Here is a 21,179-nt window from a genome sequence, read left to right as displayed (position 1 = left end):
CCTTAAAGTAACAATTTGAATTTTTCATGCACAATGAAGACCTTTATCTTATTCACAGTTGTCATTTTCTGTTCAGCATCATAACACAATGCTAATAAAAAAGATGCAATTGGATTGCCTGAAGCAGTTTTGGTGATTTTAATGTGTGGTACAGCTTTGTGCATTTTATTCCTCTCTATAGAGCATCCTCAGATCTTTGCTCTCCAAGAACATCATTTATTGGTTTTTAGAGAGGGCAGGATACCTACAGAGCATGCCTCCCCTACCAAAAAAGGGTGACTTTGATTCAAACAGAGTGTGGTAGAACTCTAGCAAAGACTAGGATTAGCAAATTGTAGAAGTTTTCTGGATTATAATCATTTAGTTTGGTCCTGGCCTTTCAAATTCCAGCCTGGTTAATACCCAAGAGCAATTTCCAGCAAAGGGATATAAAGTATTTTGCTATGAAACGAAAGACACACCAGTGTGTGCCTGACGTGCTGTCGACTAAGTAAACCTTTCTTGGTTGAGGTTCCTCCTCACCCATTGCTCAAGAAGAGCATTTGTCCGTGAATAAGGTTGAAAGGCCCCGAAAACTCTTCCTCTAAACCTAAGCTGCAGGTGAACTAAACCTGGAGTGAGCTGGGCACAGGGCAGGACACGCAGCCTGAGTGCACGGTGTCTGGGAATGGTCTGTGCAACGGCAAATCCCCCGGGACAGAAGCTGTTCCCTGCAGTGCTGACAGGACAAATGCATCTGTTGGGTCCCCATTGAATAGATTTGCAGGCTCTGGCCTTAAATGTCCATAATTTTCAAGTTCCCAAGCAGCAGATCTTCCCTCCATCTTTTGCTCTTGAGAATTCTAGGAGCATCTTCCATTAAATACAAAGATGTTTAGCCTTTTAACCCTCTAAATGTGATACCACGGGCTCTAGTGATCTATTGTCAGTTAAATTCACCCTCTACACTCTCTGCTACAGCCTCTCTTGTATTTTCCTCCCTGCTGTGTGCACTTATCCCTGCATTGAAAACATGCTTTTAAACCAACACACACTATTGGTTAGTTTTAGGTATCAAAGGCGTTTTTCTCAAGATCTTTCTTCATTAATTCACTAATTCACTTTTTTTGTCTTGATCCCATTTGCCCCATGTTCTTTATTGTCTCTTAACCCTGATGCTCAAAAGGCGTCAGCAGAGATTAACAGGGAGTCTGATAGCTTCTGGAGAGCAGCATTTCATATTCTCCTGCATCCTTTAAATCAGGCCACTCTCGTGGCCTTCTGCTTACATTCAGCTTGAAAATAGCCAGCAATCCTCAAATGAAAGACCAAATAAAACACATCAGCATCCCTTTTCTCCTATTTTGACACACATTCCAGATAAGCAGCAATGCAATAAGAGGCAGAAAAGAAAAACATCATAATGGGAAAGCCTTGCCCTTGCCATTAGTTCCATAATTAATTTTGCTTGAGTTGGTTAATAAGAAGGGAGGAATCATAATGGCACTACAGAGAAAACCCTCCCATCTCTCTTCCTGCATGGCAAAGTAATGTATTGAGGGCAAGAGATAAGTGTTGCAGAAGATGCCTGTCCAAGGTCTACGGCACATCTCTGGAAATCCACAGTAATAGATCCCAAGCCTCAAACTCAAATGCTTCTCCACTCAAGGGTTTCAGTGTTCAATCCTAGCAGTGCCTCTAAATTTACAGCTAGAGCCCATCTCAAATCACAGCCCAGTCCTAAATAATACATTACTGTAAAAACTGTAACTATCCCCTATAGGCTGCCTGCCCCAGTAATAACTTCTTATTCCCAATTGCTTTTCCCATGCCAGAATGAGCAAAGACTGAGCTAGCAGCTAAAGAAAGGGATTGAGAGCTGGGGGTCTGGGGTCTAATCCCTGCTCAGCTCCTCATATATTTTGGGGAAAACACTTTACTTTTCTGACCTGAAAAATAAGGTGGCACTTCATTATGCTGAGACCTCCTTCATGAAAGCTGGCAAATGGTTTTGAAGTCCCTAACTGAAAAGTACTGTAAAAGGTCAGAATATAATTATAAAATAGCTAATAACCTCTTCTTCTTTTCTATTGCTGGGCTGAGCTTAAGAAAAATGAGTTAGACTAAAACCTCAGGCATGCAAGAAGACGCAGGAATGCCAGAAGACTCATGAAAAACCTGAACTGGCACAAGTCCTTCCTGTATGGATGCCCTAGTGGTTGATTTGGATGGGAGCAGCCCTGAAACTGTTATCTCCTTTGAGAGTTTCAGGCTGTTTTTCAAGCCAGAGAGACTCAAGAGGCTGGAAGTGACATGAAGTTGTTTTGCCTTTAGGGAAGTGGCCAGCAATGGCAGAGCTGTACAGCTCTGGGAAGAGAGGACAAATTTGAAGGGTACTTTGCCATTATTTCATGGTTTGAGCACTGCCTTGGCAGTGGTGGTGATAGAACAGACCGGAACAGCTCAGCACAAAGGATTCACATAAGCCCAGGGTCCCTATCTAGCACGCAGAGCTGCCACACCAGTCCTGCAGGGAAAATGTGGCCTCAGAAAGCTTTCTCAAGAGACCAAAAGACTTTCTTCTCAAGCCTAAGAGTGAGCACCTTGTGAGGACCACACTGACAGAGGGCAAGTGAAGCAAAGGATTGCTGCAGCCCTGTCATCCTCCACCAAGCTGCTGGTTTTGAGCGCCCGCATAATGTTGTCTGTTGGTATCCAAAAGAGAGAAGCAAAAGTCAGTTTATGCTAAGCAGCACATCCTTGTCACCCCACCTCTGCCAGTCACCACATAAAAGGAGTCATTATTTTAAGACCCCTGCAGATGTCTGTCTGTCTTTTGTAATGAACTCATGAGCAACAGTGGCACTGTTAATTGGAGCACCCACCGAGCCAGCTTCTGAAAGGCGGTTGGTTGTGTCACACGAGTGATTCCTCTTCCAGCAGGTTTGGTTTGCAGACAGACACGCACATCTGCACATCTCTGGATCCTGGTGGCTCCAGAAAGCCAGACCAGGCTCCTTTAGGGGATTTCTTTGTGCAGTGTCCTCCAGCAACCTACTCCATGTCTCCTTCCGGGGCTCTGAGGAGGCAGCTGGGGTTGACCAGGCATCCCATTAGTCTTACGGAAACCAGTGGGACTGGCCACCCAAGCACTTTAGCTTCTCTCTAGCTTCCACCTGCAGCAATAAGCTCAATCAAGTAATTAATACCAGCCTTTACTACCTGCACTGCTAGAACTGCTGTGGAGAAGACAGTTTTGTTATGTTTTTAAAGAGCTTTCATGTGGTTACTGGTGCTTATGAAAAAAGCCCTCACCCCCCGATAGCCGTCTGTACAACTTGCTTTGTGTTTCCCTCCTCCCCATACCCCCTTCCATGACTTCCAGGCTTTCAAGTCATGTAACATTTCGACATGGCACAGGGAGAACAGGGAAAGAAGAGAATCATCACAAAGATGTTTGAAAAGCCACCACCACGCTGCGGCAGCAGGGCTGGGTTAGTTAGCAGGCTTATTTACCAGAGAAAACTCGGCTCTGAGACGCTGCATCTGATTTTCCAGTGAGCATGTTCCAGCAAACTTCTTTTCCAAGAAGCAAGGGAAGAAAAAAGCCCAAACCTGCAGTTCTCCAAAGGGAGCTTAATACAACATCTGGCCCAAGTTGCACGTCTAGTCAGTGGCTGAGCCCTAAATTAGAATAGCAGCACATTTCTTCACCCCCATCCCATCACCACTATGCCTCTTCCCTTCATCTCACTCTCTGGCTCATCCCATGCTCCATTTGAGTGCAGCAAGGCCAGAACCCAAAGATTTAAGTTCCATTTAAGCCACTCCATCTACTATTTTCTATCAGCCCCCTTGAGACCCTCAGGGGCATCTAATACGTATAACTGCTAGCTCAGGGGCTTGGGTGACCTTCAAAGATCTAAGGTGGACTCAAGACTGCCTACACAGAAGATCAGGTCTGGACCAGCACCCTGGAACTTTGAACTTCAGCTTTCTACAGAAATGCTTAGGCAAGTAGTAATTGTGGAGGTACTTCACCCCAAGTGATGCACACATCCCGTACACTACCACAACATCAGCTCCATCTTCTAGCTTGATGGATACATCCCACTGTGGGAATGAGCAGACTTAACTCCAACTTTGAGAAATATTCAGTCATTATTTAAAGGCTTAAAGTGATAGAAGATCTACCACAGATCTGAAAAGGATGTTGTGATGATTAATTATGCTCAGTAAAAAAGCTTCTCAGCTTATTTCTGCTTTGACCTTTGGTAGCTCCACTTTACTGGATCTGGCTATTCTTTTGTCTGCAAGTTTAAAGGACCCTCCAACTAGAGTTGATTACTGTGAATAAAGGCACCTTCTGCCATCTCTGCCACTTCAAAATGAGAACAAGGTGATTTCTCAGCACTATAATCAAGGGGAACCAGATGTGACTAGTTGCCATCTTGCAAGAGGAGCACAGCTGGATTTCAACACACACCTGCTGATGTAGCCCAGCTTTCACAAGCATCAGTATGGGCATGAAAACCATGAACGGAGGAAAGAGGAGCTGCATTTAGCCACTGCCTTTGGTTTTACAGCATCTGAATTTCATGCAGGTTGTTCCTGATTTATTCCCCTTCCAGCTTTCAAGAAAGGAGCAGCATTTCCAAGAGCAGCCCCTCTCCAGGCCTGGGGTGAGATGGTAGGAGTTCAGGAGTGAGGAAATCAGTGCTACAGCTCTGAAGCGATCAGACAGCCACAAATTGCAGCTCAAGAAGGGATGTCTGGACCTGAGCACACAAGGGGGTTTGCTGCTTTGTTGCTTTTCCTTGTTGTTGTTTTGGACTTTTTGTGAACTACGCAAAGTTGCCTCCTTTCTGAAACCAGGCTCAGCAGTGCAGGGACACGATGAAAGCCTGAGGTCAAGGCTGACACGGTGCCTTTTCCCAGGTTTTTAGAAACAGAAATAACTATGTAGATTCTATACAAGGAACAGGAGAGTTATTCTTGCACATCCCAAGGTAAAACTGGATCAGACCATGCTGCCTTCCCCCCTCACCTTCAAGGGGAAGTACTGCAAGGCAGAATGCTGTGGTGGAGGCCTTGGTGGGAAGGCAGGCATCCCTCAAAAGCAGCAGTGGGAAAGGTTTTATTTTCAAGTCTTATGAATAAAGCATGTATTTGGAAATGAAACTTTGTTATTTCCTGAGGGTCACGTTAAGATCAAATGTATTAAATATCCATCAGCCAAATCTGACCTTGCTTTGAGCACACGTTCAGGCAGACATTCTTCTGAAGTGTTTAGATGAATACGTGAGACATCAGATTTCCCAAATGTCTGCCTTATCTAAACTAAATCCCATTTATTCACTGGAACCAAAGAACCTTTCTACAAATCCTGCAAGGCGCCTTCTGATTGTTTAGGCACACAAATACTTTTAGAAATGTGTGCCTGCAGCTGGGATCCATCCTGCCACATCAGGTCAGGTGTACGATCTTAGCCAGTCACACAGGCAGCTCTTGCAATCAGTGGAGAGTGGCCATGGCCATGGGGCATCTTCTCAAACCTCCCTTGGACATCAATCGAAGCACTGCAGCGCTCTCCCTTTGGGCACTATCTCTGCCTATTCACTGCAGAGAGAAGAGATGTCTAATTTCATCCTCTTAAAAGTCAGGTTACGTTAAATGAGACAGATCCCACCTCCCACAACTACATTGTAGGGACAAGTCGTGCTGCAAACGTACTACAAGCCCTTTTCCGACCTGGCAAACAGGGAAGTGTGGTAGCACATGAGGTGCTTTGGGGTGCTGCGGTGCAGGAGTGCTCAGAGTTCACCAGCAGGCAGGCTCTCCAGTAACGAAGCTTGAAGTTTAAACCCTTGAACATTACCCAAAAGCAAATCTCAGATCAGGTATCTCAAGTATTTTGTTAGTCAATCACCTAAGTCATTCAGGAGGAAAGAGAAATGATACCATACGACAGAGCTAATCTGCCAGTGCTGAAAGATGTTTAACGCTTTCAGATTAACCAGAGAGAAGAAATAAGGTACAGAAACATGTGCAAATGATTTGGAATAATAAGTAGAGGTGGTGTTCTCTATAACTGATCACATGGAGCTATGTTGCCTCTGCTGAGTCATTCTGGTAAACTCTCTGCTTCAAGGAAAAAGCTCAGCTTCTTTTCCTTAGACATCAGCATTGAAAACATCAGCTACAGCCTCAGAGCAACCAGTTTGACTGGGAAGTGAAAGCAGCAGGGAATTGTGGCTCACTGAAGCAACAGAGGATCACCTCAAGGAACATGCCAGCCAGTTAGCAACACTCCCTAGAAAAGGCTGCTCTAACAACACCCCATCATCCATCACACCCTCCCGAGGACAGCTTTATAGCCGTTAGGAACCAGACTGGTAATTACAGCACAGAAGTGTCGCACGCAGAGTATTCCGAGAGCAAATGGCACGGGGAGGCAGCAGCCTGCGGGCAGGCATGTGCGTTTCCATCTTCAACACGAGCAGGTCCTGCTCTCATGCTGGCCTAGCTCTAGAGCTGTTCAGTGGAAGTCAGCACAGCTACACTTACTACAAGGGGCAAAATGCAGGCTCAGAAAGCCTGTGCACTAAACACATCAAATACACGTCCCTGCGACCATATGGAAACAGCTCCCCAGCACCTGGATGGGAGGAAAGTACCACTCTGTGCTGGAGGCAGCGTGGTGGGATGGATGCAAGGACCTCTCCCTCACCCTGCAACACTCAAACATGAGCCAGGCGAGGAGAAACAAATGGAAACACTCTGCTGTTAGCTCTGCTGCTGGCTATGCTTGTTTGTACCCAGTGCACTGCTTGAACAGTGGCTTTAAAGCCAGCTCCTGGATCCCAGGAGGCTACACTGGGATCTCCCACCACATGCAGGGACCAACAGAGTCTGGGAAAGCCAGTGCTTATGACAGTACTTACATCTTGAATTGGAAGATCCCCATTAATTGCAACTTTGCAGTGAGGTTGCCAATGGGAAAGAATTACACAGATCCAAGAGCTGTATCTTATGCCATCCCCTTCTTTTAGGCTTCAAAGACAGCTTCATATGCTACCAGGTCATTTGGCCTATCAGTCTCTGATTGTTCCCAAAGCCTTTCTGCATAAAAAGCCAGAGTTCAATTCTCCCTGGAAAGGTAACAGAGCATGGATCCAGACACAAAAATAGCCAAGAACGCAGGATGTTTGCAGTCTGCGAGAAGGGCCTGAGACCCTGCATGTCAATATTTAGAAGTCTGTCCAAAATCCCAGGTTCTAAACTTAGCTCCAAACATAGCACATACAGCCCTGAATCTGTTTTGTCTCTGGCAATAGACATGTCCTGCAAATTTTAGTATTTATTCATCTCATTTGTTTTCCTTGGTCATCCTGGACACAGGACGGGAATTATTTTCAGACAAGATTCTGGGTAGCTGTAATTAGTCTTTTATCATTACAGGAAAAGTGTGCTCTGAAAACGTGAGATTTGGAAAGATGGAGCCTTCCCAAGGCTCCACTGGCATCCAGCACAGTGAGAGCCAACGCAAGCAGCAGCTCCCCAGTGCTAAGGGATGGAACTGCAGCACTGCAGAGATTTCTGTGGTGAGACCAGCTCTGCAAGACCAGGTAAATGGTCCTGGAAAAGGCCCAGCTCCGAGATCAGGTCCTTCACACCAGTGCACAACACGACTGCAGAGGTGGATGCCAAGCAGTGCACACAGGATAGAGTCTGCTTCTCCAGCATGCATTTCTTACAGTAACTGTCATGTTCTCTTTGGTTTTCATCAGGATTTCTAAGTGTGTGTAACATTAACTGCAGCTTCAGTGTTCGTGACTTGCCTATTTTGGCAAGACCGTGGCTTATCCCATGGGCTTAATCACTGCAAGGATCTGCCCGACATACTGATGACTTCCAGGGTGGTTGGGAAGCACAAGTAAGCCTTGGCAAATACCAGCTAAGGACATCACTTCCATTCCCAGTTCTCTTTTGATTTTTCCAGTACCAGAATCAAGAACACTTCGAATCCTCAGAGCAAAAGTATAACCTCAAAGGTCCACAAAGCTTCCCAAAGGGATTCAGGACTGCCCAAAGTGCTTGTTGGAGAAAGGGAAAGAACTAGCAGTAAGCGGTGGTGGCAGCTTGCCCAGGTCCATCAGGAGGAGCCCCAGGCTGGGCAGATGCGCGGCTCAGGGGTGTGCTGGAATTACAGCAGTGACTACACCAGGCAGAACAAAACCTAAAGCAGATGAGGAAAAGTAATCTGGGCTCTGGCTGGCCAAGAAAACAAACGGAGATCCCAGGACACAGCCTTAATGCAGACATTAAAGAAAAGCCCACACTGTCTGGGAACCTGGCACAGCACGAAGAGGCCAAGAGCACACGCAGCATCTTCCTCTTCCCAAACCTGGCACCAGCATCCACAGGCTCAAGAGCCGGCCAAACTCTCGCCCCACTCCCAACATTGGCAACTTGTCTTTTCCCAGGCCTTTGCTACAAGTGGAGCAACTGCTTCATTTTATTGTTCCCATGATATCATTAGTTAATTGTAACCAGCAAAATCCTCCTCGCTGTGCCTTGAGGGCCGGAGCTGGCCCGGGGCAGGGAGCACACTTGTCTCTTGGCTCCATGTTAGCCAACATGCCTCTGAAACTGTCTGCAGTTCCAAACTTTCGGGCAGATTGCTGTTTTCTCTAGCAATGAGATCAGTTGACAGACACCCTGGTCCGAAGCAGAGAGGGGAAGGAAGTCTTGGCATGGTCACTAGCCAGAAAGCTGCGTTCAGCGTGCTCAAAACCACCCAAACTTGAGAAAGGACAGAAGAAAGTATCAACATACATCTACAGCAGGCATAAGCTTGCATACAACATATAAAACTAATGAGATCTATTCAACAGTTTCACGTTCAGCATGAGAAAAAAGTGGCCCTTTGAAGGCATGGACTACATCTCCATCACCCAGGGGATGTAACAAAGGGCATCCACTTTAGCAGTAAAGTGGATGCCCTGTCCTGTTGGATTGCAAGGAGAGCTCACCCAGCCCATGCTTTGGTTGCCTCAGCTGTGCAGGAGGGAATGGCTACAAGTGACAGGAGAAGGTTATTGTATTAATATTTATACTTCCTTTGAGAGTCTCAGATCACAAGTGCCACTAGAGGAGGGCAAAGCATTCTATCAGTAAGAGCCAGTAGTTATCCTCCTCTCTTGAGACCTCTTGCAGGTCATGTCCAAACAGTGCACCACACATGGGCTGTTCCTGCAGCTCAGGATTTCAATATCTTCTGCATTTATCCTAAGTGAGAACTGGAAGGTGGAAATGCCAAGTGTCTGTGTTCAGAGGGATCCACTTTCTTGCTGAGCAGAGGCAGCCCAGATCGGCCCCTGTATCTCTTATCAGTGAACTGAACCTACTTTAATATAGGCACAAGAAAGGGAAGAGGCTTGAGCTGAAAAATGGGTTCAGTCCAATGCTTAGATCCTGAGAATGGAAAACTCACAGTCCCTGAAGAGGAGAGAGGCTGGGCTGTGGTTTCTAGAGGGAGAAATTTAATACAAGCTCGTAGAGTAAATAAACTGCAGTCTCATCCCTACGTCTAGCGCGTGAGAATCTGCAGTCCTGGGCAGCGAGGAACAAATCCTGTCTCTAATGGGTGCTGGGGCAAGGAGCAAAGAGAAACCAGATGCAAGGACAGGATTAGCCCAACCAGGCTGGTGGTGGCCTCAGCACACCAGCTTCCCATGGGCTCTGCTGCTCCTTCCCAAGGACACGGCTTGTGCATGGTGCTAACTGGGGCGGCCACACGCTCCCGGGATGGGGATGCTGCCTCCTGCGTCGTTCCCCACCAAGCAGGACCTGGCCCCAGAGCTCATAGTGAATGGGGTGAGAGCCAGCCCCGAGGGGCAGGGACAGGAAATTTCCCCAAATCCTCTCAATCCCTAGGGACACTCACGAGTCACAGAGCGAGAATCAGCCTGTGGAGCATCATTGTTAGCTTAAGAAATACCTGCCACAAGCTTCCCCTGCTATAAAAAGCCTGAGGTGAAGCCATCCCAGAAGACCAGCGTGCTAAGTCGGTGGCCAGCTCTGTAAACTGTTGGCCCTGGGTTTTAATTTCCTGAAGTGTCTCATTTCTCCCCCTCGCAAAAGGGAGCCAGAAAAATCCCTTTTTCTCCCTTTCTTTCTCTCCTTCCTCACAGTTCCTCTTTGAGTAAGGCCGTACCTAACAATTATTCGAGGAAACATTATGTTGACATTACTGTTTAGAAAATAAAGAAGGGTTTTTAAAGCTAGAGACTCACATCGTGACCATACAGCACTAGTGAATGATTAAAAATTTAGATGACTGCCTTTGAAACAATAAAAAGCTTTCGAAGCTTCTTAATGAGCAGCTATCAGAAATAAAGCATTTAAAACTTCACAAAGTGCCTCTGTGGAAATTTCATTGTCTTTGATGCTGTAAAATAACTGCAGGGTGGATTCATTTCAAGTTCTTTTTAGCATACTGGTCGTTTAGAAATATTGGGAGATATCTTTCTTAGCAATATGTGGGGAAAACAATGTCTTGGTCGCTTTCATTTATCTGCAATTTGACAGGAGTGCAGTTTATTAACTTGAAAAGAGACAGATACATTATCTGAAACACAGAGAGTATAGTGGGTATTGCCTCCTTTTTATACCAGTGGGAGTCCATGACACTTTGAACTTGCTCACCATTAAACGCCTTCCTGAGTTGTTGAAGAGGCCTTTAAAAAGGGAGCCTGTGCATTTATGATGTAAATTCGTTATTTTGACAGTCTTTGAAATCTGTCATATTCACATCCAATTTAATGCACCGCAAAAATTCTTTTCTTTTAAAATACTTTGCTTTTAAGATTTCAAAGCCATTTTCATGTAGAAAACTATTGTTATACCTAATATATCCTGAAAGTGTTTTAGCAAAGGAACTTATATGATTCTGTTTTAAGTCATGTCAGGTTTTAAAACATGTCATTTCTTCAAATAAGCTTTGACCACGCTATCTTCTTCTTTTTTTTTTTCATTAGTTAAAGTGCACTTGATTTCCATGGATACAATTAGTCAGAATATACGCTATAGTATCATCACCGGATCAAATGGGCTTCTTTCAGGCTGTGTTCGGCAGAGCAATTGCCCACATATCTGAGATCAATACAGAGCAGCACACAGGTAGACAGATGCAGAGAGATGAGGGCTCGTTGGGAAAGTGGAGAATTGGATGGAAGCATTGAACAAGAACCTGGAGCAGTGGGAAAATTAAACCGCTCCTTTTAAAAGGATGAGCTCTGAGTATTTGCTCTGAGCATGGAGTGGGGTGAGGAGGAGCAGGACAGGAGGGGGCCGTGCAGCATCTGATGAAATCCAAGTTCAGTTTAATTCTGGTCCAATCCAAGCCTCATATATTTCACCTCAATCTTCAATCCAAACAAACCTCCTTCGGCTCGCTAATCCTTATTACACAGTGGATTTTAGCTGTACCTGCACTTCTTTATCAGTTTGCAAGATATTTCCAGCCAGCACAGAGGTCTTCATGCAGCTCTGCTTCAAAGCAGCGTACGGAGGAGGTTCTGTACAGAGTTTCAGAGAGTGTTTACAGATGCCTTATCACTTTGGGAGAGGAGGTTGGTGGGCAGGGGGACACATTCCTCCAAAGCAGCAAAGTATCATCCTAATCTAGGGAAACGATCAAATAAGAGTTTCAAAGATCTCCTGCTACAAAGGAAGGCATTAAGCTCACTCATTGCCTGCCCAGACTCCAGGGCTGTTTTGGAAGACATGGAAATATGTCTGTTATATGAAGGAACCTTCCACTGATGGTTTAAGCACCATTTCTCATGTCCCCAGTGGATGGGTTTTAAATGCAGTGTATCATGAGTGAGATAAACCAGGAGAATCATTACTTCAGTGGTGTTTAACCCTATAATTGGGAGGTTTTTTCCAGCACCGATTTTATAAGGTCACCCTGTTATTTCCTTTGCTGGATGGCTTGTGATGGTGCTCTCACATGTTATTACTCTCTTCCATCACAAGGAATGATATTTTGGGACTGAAAGGGCAAAAGATGTGTAAGGACTGTCCTTTTCCACACTGTGATTGTCTGAAAGCTTCAAATTGTCAAAGGCTGACTGTAAACGTTTGAGATGGTGCCTCTGGGGCAGAAATCCCACCTTGTCTAGGGGTAGGAAAGGACTACAACCATCTGATTGTTTTATAGTTGGATCCCCTTGTCTCTCTGCAAAGGTAGAATATAGTGTCCGGATAGATCTTGTATCAGATATTAAACCAATACTACACTTGATCTCAGCAAAAAGGCCATTAAATCTCAACTTGAAAGAAGCATCGTGATCCTTGAAGCAGGGAATCCTGCGGCGCCTGCTGCCTGCTAACCCGATGGCCTGGCTGTGCTCGCTCACACAATTCATCTCTGCTATCATTTCCCTGAGTTATGGATTTTGTTGGCACAAGCAAAACCTTGGGCTGCATGAGAAAAGACTTTGAAATGGTGCCTAATTGACTTGGGTCTGGTTCAGAATATAGTATGCCACATAAACCACCATAACATCAATCAGAGGGAGAAAGGATGTCCCCATGCTTGGCTTAAACTACAGGGTATTTCCTTTGCCCAAAGCATTTTAATCACACTTAAGTATAGGTTTGCTGTGGCAAAAGAGAATGACCCATTCCAGTCCTTGATTTTTCCCACAGAAAGGAAACTTCTGTAAGGAAGAAGCATCCCAGGGTTCGCTGCACCAACTGCATTGACTTCACCAGCCTTATCCTATCTCCTCTCTCTTGCTCTTCACTCTCACAGTAAAAGGCACGTTTCTGTGGTCTTCAAGAGTATTATTTCCATCCAAGTTCAACGTTATTAAACTTAGGCTCTGGGATCTATGCTCCCCCCTCTTCTTCCTGGGTTTTATGCCCTTTTCCCTCACCTCCCCAACTCCAATTAGTGCTAGTCCAGTTAGTGCCAGTTGTGCCTCCCTGGTAGAGGAGAAGCAGAGCCAGTTGTCATGAATATAAAACCTGTTCTTTCAAGGTGTTATTTATTGAAGACAAACAAAACCTGTGCTACTCTTGGGCATGTCTACCCTGCACAACAGAGCCCATCTGCACCCAAACTCCCGGCATCTTCATGCCTCAACATTCAAACTAATCATTTAATTACTATTATTGTCAAACCCAAGTGTTGGTTTTAAGCAGCTCAGCTTTTGGTCATGCAATTGTCAGACATTTTCAGTAAGGTTTGAGTAACCTCTGCGAAAACCAAGACCCCAAAGCTAAGCAATCAAATCCTGCATTTGGGAATCCACGCCAAGAGCTGATGTTATAAACTAACCAAGAGCCTGAGCCTGCTGTTCTATCAACAGCTCAGTGACAACACCACCTGGTTTGGGGCTGATTCTACAAAAATTGAAGCTGTAGACTATGCTATTAGTGTGCATTGCCATAGCTGGAATTACTAAGAAATCAAAGTCATGCCTGGACATGCAGAGAGCAATCATTAAGAGCTGTTTCAGTCATCATCTCCATTGCACAATGCATACAAGAACCTCACTTTATCTTTCACTTCCCATGAAACAGCAGGCATTTGCTTACGAGCATCAGCAAAAGAGAGGATGAGAACGGGGGAAGAAGTGCATGTTAAGCCACTCTAATAAATCAGACCTACAGCAGGAGAAAGGATGAGAACTGTAAATGAGACTAAAAGCACTGTTCTCTAAGAAAGCCTTATGAAAACCCAGTCATCTTACAACATGCTCGAGATCATTCTCGCACACTTGTGTGCGGACAGCAGCACAAACACATAAATGACAATTACATCTCAGCTGACACCAGCCTCAATTTCTAACCTCTTGAGATACCACCTCTGGGAATAATCGTGAAGTCAGAGTTCTATTGGAATGAGGTTTCAGTGATAATTCCAGCTGGACAAAGCCAGTTAATGAATCACACATACATGTCAGAAAGGATGGAAAGCCTTCCCAGGGAGCTTTAGCCATCAATTCCTCCTCTGCCTCACGCAAGAGGGGTTGTTAACTCACATGTATTTGCCTGGTGGCAGCCACCACATTATCCACTACAACAGGAACTGTTTCATCTGCCCAGGTCCAGACTGGCTTGGATTGAGGTGTTAAACCCACTGCCTTTAACCTTACATGAGAATTGTCTGCAAGTGCAGAACTCTCTTGAGAGTAATGTGTTTTGGCAAGAAACCCCACTTAATGGGCAGGCTACTGAATCCTGCACTCCCTGCAGTCTCTAAGTGGCTTTTGGGCACAGCCAACGTCCTGCCCTAAAGGGAAAAACAGCTGTTTCCAGGGAAAAACACACAAGGAACAAATATTACCCTGCAGCTCTATGTCCCAGACTTGAAGCCACGTGCCCAGGTCCAAAGCCCTGTGCTTCACTTCTGGGACTGGAAGAAACAACCACTCACACTCATTTAGGAAAGAACTGTTCATCTTGATGCAAATATTACCCAATCATGCGAAAGGGCTCAGTGCATTAGACACATGGATGCAATTGAGGAAAGAATCCAAACAAGGCAAGATCAAGGACTCCCGATCTGTTGTGCAACGTCAGGCGAAGAACAAATACAAAGAGTCACTCAGGAACATCATGGCATTGGGAGATAAGCCAAGACATCCTGACACAGAAGCTTAACCGTGCCTAAGGGCATCTGTGAAAGAGAGAATGTTGTGGCATGGAACAACCCCAAACACTTCTCACAGCTTGTGCTCCTTTGCTTGCTTATCTCCCTGCAGTGATGCTTTTGGTTCCGCCAGGCTCCCCCAACACACAACTTTTGCTAATGTTCACTTGATATCTTTGCTGTTCATCGGCTGATCTTTCTTTTTCTTCTGTCCCCTGCAGCAGGCTGCAAATGCAAATCCCACTGTTCAGATTGTTGACAACAATAAGAATTAAAACACACAAAAAATCAGAAGGAAAACATGAAACTGAGACACAACTAAATATCTCCCAGGCGGAAAGGGAAAAAGTAAAACTGCAACAGTGGGTTGCAAAAGCAAAATCCATTGAACTCCACAATCCTAGCAACACATCCCTTTGTTTATGAGCCATCTGAAGCAAGTTTCACCCTGCAAACTCCATGGGGAGCCTTGATTTCTCTAGCCAAATTAACTAATTTTCCTAACTCACGCTAAAATCTGGTCATTTGGTCTGTCCCTCAAAGTCCCTCCTCCGTGTAAATAAAAACACCCCACAGTCTGGATTCCACAGATGACCATAGAAAGAATGACAGTGTCCTAAAGCCAACAGGGCCGTGCCTGCTCCACCCGTGCACCTCTGTGCAGTGCCTTTTATCCAGCAGGAGCACTAAGAGCTCAGCTTTCGCAGGTAAAAGGCCTTGAAAATGACTGAGAGGAGACTATTTTTAGTTCTGGCACAGGTACAGGCCAGGTTACATTCTTATACAATATAAAGCAACTGTCATATAAAATCTCAAGTAGGCTGAGAGGGAGATGGGGTGACTTCAAGGTGCCTTCACCTTGGAACCCCCTTTGCATCCAAAAACCTGCCCGCAGGTACTGAATAACTTCAGCTACAGCTGGAGAAACCAAACACCCCCTTAATACAGGCTACAGCAGGAGTGTGGAGCAAAATCCAGCCATAGACATGATGGAATGACCCTGGTGGTTACATCTCTCTGAGGCAGATTGCCTAAACTAGCCCATGCAGTCAGTGCTGGTACAGGAGTGCTAGGGGAAGGACAATCATCATCATTTGCCCCTTCCTTTGTTTCACAGCGTTTTATACCTAACTCTTAACCTCCCAAATGCTCTGCCTGAGCACCTGGCACATTTAGCTGGGCAGGGGTAAGCAATCCCAAGGGGAAAAACCTTGTGCTATTCCTGTTCCACAGACAGAGCAGTCCTCATCCAGCTGCTTCATGAACAGAGGCACGGACTTGGTGCCCCCCTTACTCATGGCAAGGATCCCATGGGCCCCTTTTGAGTTCAGGATTTCAACATACATTCGATATCCAGTCAACAGACTTCACCCCTTTGCTTTATAAGCAATAAGGGGAAAAAAGCTGGAGAAAGAGGAAATGATGCTTTGAGTGACTGGGTGCAGTGCAATGACTCAGTGATGTGAAAACTATGGTCCAATTTGTATTTTATAAGCTATAAAAATCCAAGAGGTTCAGAGCTGCTTTCCCATCTTCACACGAGACTCCGAGAGCTTTGAAGCCACTGCTGGGGCTGTGTTTTTTTTCTCTGAGAAAGCTTTTGTGCACCAGGACCAGATGGAGATCTCAAACCTCGTCTGCAGTGAAGCCCTAACGTGCCAGAGACAACACAAAGCAATAACCTAAATGGAAATGCTGATGCTAGCTTAGGCTTTAAATATTCACAATGTCCCTGCTGTCATTTCAGCATCAAAATGGTAAGCTCAGGTAGACAGACACACAGTACACGGAGCTGTAAGAGAACCTGGCACTTCTTTTAATTTCCATGTTTTTATAACAGTATTTGATCTGTTTCCTCAGCTACTGAGGTATGACTAACTACAGAAGAGGCTTGACATAAGTAGTGTATCGTACTTGAAATTCACATCATGTAGGTAAGTGTGACTGGGCACTTCAATCCTGAGACATGCTCCTACCGAGTGACTCAGTGCCAGGCTCTCAGTGCCTGTAGATGGACACGATTCTCCTCCAGACCTTGTTCCAAATGATGCATTTACTGAGTCACTCCTGCAGACAGAGCCATGACAATAGTATTTGCAGTAGAAAAGCAAAGGAAAGCAGAGAAGTTGGTTTAGAAATATGAGGTGTAGACAGGGACATGTTGCATTCACCCAAGGCCAGGTTGGACACAGGGGCTTGGAGCAACCTGCTCTAGTGGACTGCCTATAGCAGGGGGTTGGAACTGGATGAGTTTTAGCATCCCTTCCAACCCAACCCATTCCATGATCTCCGGGGGCTCAGTGCAATACTATGCCCATGGAACCCCAGCAATGCACTGCATCTCTTCCCTGTCACCTATCCTTTGGTCCTCAGCCTGGGAAGCCTGTACCAGTGCAAAGCCCCCATCGCTGTCCCCAGTTTTCCCTGTGATGCCCATGCACGTGCTCCTCCCTCCTATGGGAAACGATCAAGTTCTATAGCAGTAATGCAGGTAAGCAACAAAAAGAAGGGGAGTTGAGCAGTTTCCCTTTGCAAGATCTCCCTCATCCTGCCCCTGCCAGGAGATGTGAAAGGATCTGCTGATGTTGAGCCTCTCTGAGGTTTTTCTTGGGGACGGGGCGGGAGCAAAGCGCTTGTTTCCCAGTTCCAGATTTTCTCCTGTAGTTACATGTTTGTGCATGAAAAAATAACCTCTTCTATTGTAAAACTGTCAAATGAGACCACCCAAGCGGCAGCAGGGAGGGAATTGGGAAGGAGGAAGAAATGCCTTGAAAACCATTTTCTTTTTGATGGTTTAGAAAGGGAATTGAATGTTATTGTCTCACTGTAACTATGTTCTTTACGAGGAGGTCATGTAGCAGGCACATCATTTTCTAATTACAACCACGCAGATAACATGGAAACAAAATACATGGAGGTTTTCCAAAACAGAGGATGCATTTTCAAGCAATACAGTGTACAGTTCATCTTCCAAGTCTCAAAATAAAGAGCTTTACTGAGAAGGAGCTAGATAGAGTTGTAAGCTGTTAATCGCTTCCTTTTACTCACTGTTTTATTGTCAATGGGAAACCTAAACTCAGTCACTGGATAATAACTGGAAAATGTTGCCTGGGCTTTGATGGAGTTTTCTCAGGATGTGCTGGTGCAGCCCGTGGAAACAGCCTCACTAAACCCACTTACAGGAAAGGAGGAATTCAGACCCACTGTAACACCACTAAGATAGAGTTTTCCCAGCAAAACTTGCTCACTGCAAATTGTGTATGAAGGGAATTGCATGGTCAAATCCTATTAAATTGACAGGAAATGAGGCTGAAGTGAAAACCAGTGTTCGTTTTTAAACAGCCAGCACTGTGGAGAAAGGAGACCTGGGGTTTTGTTTCCCACATGGAGATAGTGGGAAGTGATGGAGCCCCTCTGATGCTCCCACTCTCACTGCAGTCACTGGGGCACACACTGCTTTGTGCCAGTATCTTCACTGGGGCTTAGGGACCCCCCTGGCACTAGCAAAAGCAGGCTTCTCCCTGAGATGCTGCAAGCTCTATCCCTAGCTCGGGATGATGTGAAACCCAGCATCTTCCCATCTGGCAGCTGAAATGAGGCATGGATAAGGAGGGATACCTGCATGGAAACCTGTACTCTGGGCAGCACTCACTGCTTCGCAGCAGGGAATGAGGTCAGATGCACTTTGAGGATGGAGGGACAAAGCAGAATTGGTGGGACTGATTTTCCCCACCGTCTCTCTGGTGTTCCAGCTCCCAAATCTGGGTTTACTGGATAGGAGTGAGGTTTCCAAACACCCTGGGGCACCTGCAAGGTCACATCCATAAGATGGCTGCAGGGTTAGATGTGCTCCGAACAGGACCTATTAGTGCATGGGCCCATCGCAATGTCAGTCTCTCCACTGAGATAGAAAAGAGTGGGAAAGGGCTGGGAATGTGTCCCCGGGATGCCTTTCTTGGTCTGTCCCACCTGCTGAGGCTAAAAGATGGGATGCATTTGGGTACAAAATAGGGTCATAAATTATCTCGGCAGTTTTATCCCTCCCCAGATTCACCTCCACTAGAAAAAGCATCCTGTGAGCTGCAGTATTGACAATGATTTTGTGCAAAGCGTCATCTCTGGCCTAAACAGGGAGAAGTCACATCAGAAGCACCAGGATGGAGCAGGAAAACTGCCAACTGGTCCAGGATGTCAACAGGAATAACCTCCACAAGAGATGGCACCATGACTGTGTGTTCACAGCTCTCCAATAGGCATTTTCCCAGCAGACAACAAGCCCTCAAGTGTCACTCTGGCTCCATCCAGCTGGATTTAACCACAAGGAGTGATGAGGGTTTCCAAAGAGGGTAATTTAAATGTGTTTACACTGCCACTAACCCCCGTGTTCTGTTTGCCTAAGATGCTCAGGATAAAGGGATGTGTCTCTGGTCTCTTTGTACCTGAAGTAACACAGTAGCATTTAATTGAGTGGATTATTTTTGGGCTAAACTGTCCTGGTTACAATCCCATATAATATTAAGTTATAGTGGAGTGAAACGGGAGATGAGGGGCTGGATTCAGAGCTCTGAAAGCCTGATTTGGGAGAACCCAGAGATACCTCTGGGGTTTCTTTACTCGCTGCCCTCCCTGTAAGGAGTAAACCCATCCTTCTCCTCCACATCTGTTCCTGATGCTCAGGACTGCAAACCCAATACAACAGATTAAGCAGTTGGGAGCTTCTGACCACGTACAAAATAACCCTTTATGGCCTGTAGCACTACATCTACCTGGTGCAACCAATACACCTACTCCTCTTGCTGGTTCCAGTTACAACCTTGAGTAAAGCTCAAAGCAACCTGCGTTTCCTTATGGCCTTTTCTTTAGAAATTTAGGCCAGGAATACAATTCCATAGATTTGCTCCAGGATGAAAAAAAAGAAGAAAAAGCATTGAATTAAGCAAAAGGAGCCCACATTAAGGAAATAAAAAGAGCAGCAAAGGAGGGAAGGGGAAGGCGGGAGGGAGCACACACCGCAGGCAGAGGAAACTGCTCTTTTGTTTAACCATTTCTGTCCAAGCCTGCCCAGCATGAAAAGCCCCCTTTGACAAGGGGACAGAGCTGGAATTCACACCTGTAAGCTGGACCTGCTGCTCCTGGCATCGGGATGGCCACAAAGACCCAAGTCAGCTTGGATCAGTGTCAGTGCAGCGCGTGCATAAAGGGAGCTGAGCCCTTCCCTTTACACTGGATTACTCCAGAAGAAAGCTGCATTTGTTCGAGGTGAGCTGAATAGGCTTTGGGATTTGGGGAGGAGTGGGGGGTTTTTTGTTTGAGGTTTTGGGGGTTTTATTTGCAGCTTGGTTTTGTTTGGGGTATTTTGGAGGGTTTTGTTGGTGTTTTAAGTGTTCACTTTGTATCTGTTTCTATCCCCAAACAGGAGAGGGGTTCTGCACATCCACACTGAAGTTTCCCTGCACAGCAGTGAGGAAGCTGTGCTGTCAGTGGGAGCACAACCTGCCTCGATGCTCCAGCAAACCACCATCCCCAAGAAACAGCTTTTACAGATCACAGTGGGTCAGCTCGATCCCAAACTCCATTCACTGATCCTGCCAAATCTCTTCACTGCAAACAGTCTCTGTCATTTCCAGAAACACTGCTGCTTTTCCAGCATTTCACTGACCCTTTTGGGCTTGATCCCCAACTCAGCTTGGCAGTGCAAGGTCAGACCCTGGCACACAGCAAACATACATGCATTTAATCCCACCTGCTAATGACAGGAAAGAGGAAGGCAGTAATGCTGCAGTGCTGTACTGCTCTTCTGCAACACTCTTGTCCAGAGCAGGGGTCCGCAGCAGGGACTTATCACCCCGTGTGTCACTGGCTCTGGGGAGCAGGGTTTAAGCAGCTGGTGCAGTTATAAAGTCTGCATTTAGGAGCTGGTCCTGACTGTTCCCATAGCCAGGAACCAGAGACCAGCGTTCCTCACACAGCCACTGATGCTCACACTGGGTAGAGGCTTTTCTCACCCACTGTGGGAAGGTGGGTGCTCTTAACACAGCTCTGTGGAAACACTCAGGAGGAGCCATGTCAAAGCATTCACTGTCTTCACGGCACATCCCTCTGGATTTTCACTGTCAAAGGACTGCCAGGTACCATCAAGGCCAGGTTGGACACAGGGGACCCTAGTGGAAGGTGTCCCTGCCTGTGGCAGGGTTGGAGCTGGAGGACCTTTAAGGTCTCTTCCAACCCAAACCATTCTATGAGTCTATGTAGCCTGGAACCCTCCCGAGGCCAGTTCATCAAATGTACCCACACATGCACCTCTCTCTGCAAGCAGGAGGGCTGGGCTCATCCTCTGCTACCTCAGCCTCCCACCTAAAGCCATGGCACATCTCAGCATGCATTGCTTCCTTGGGATGCTTTCCAGAGAACAGCCAGACTCCCCCCAGTTCACACTCAAAGGCACTGTGAGTAGCATCACTTCTCCCAGTCCCAATGAACTGCACCAGGAATTAACCACCAGTGATATAATTCCCGTCCTAAGCTCGGG

The sequence above is a fragment of the Nestor notabilis genome, unplaced genomic scaffold, assembly GCF_000696875.1.
Source record: "Nestor notabilis isolate BGI_N333 unplaced genomic scaffold, ASM69687v1 scaffold23658, whole genome shotgun sequence".
Lineage (NCBI taxonomy): Eukaryota > Metazoa > Chordata > Aves > Psittaciformes > Psittacidae > Nestor > Nestor notabilis.
Note: the sequence above shows the minus strand (reverse complement) of the source record.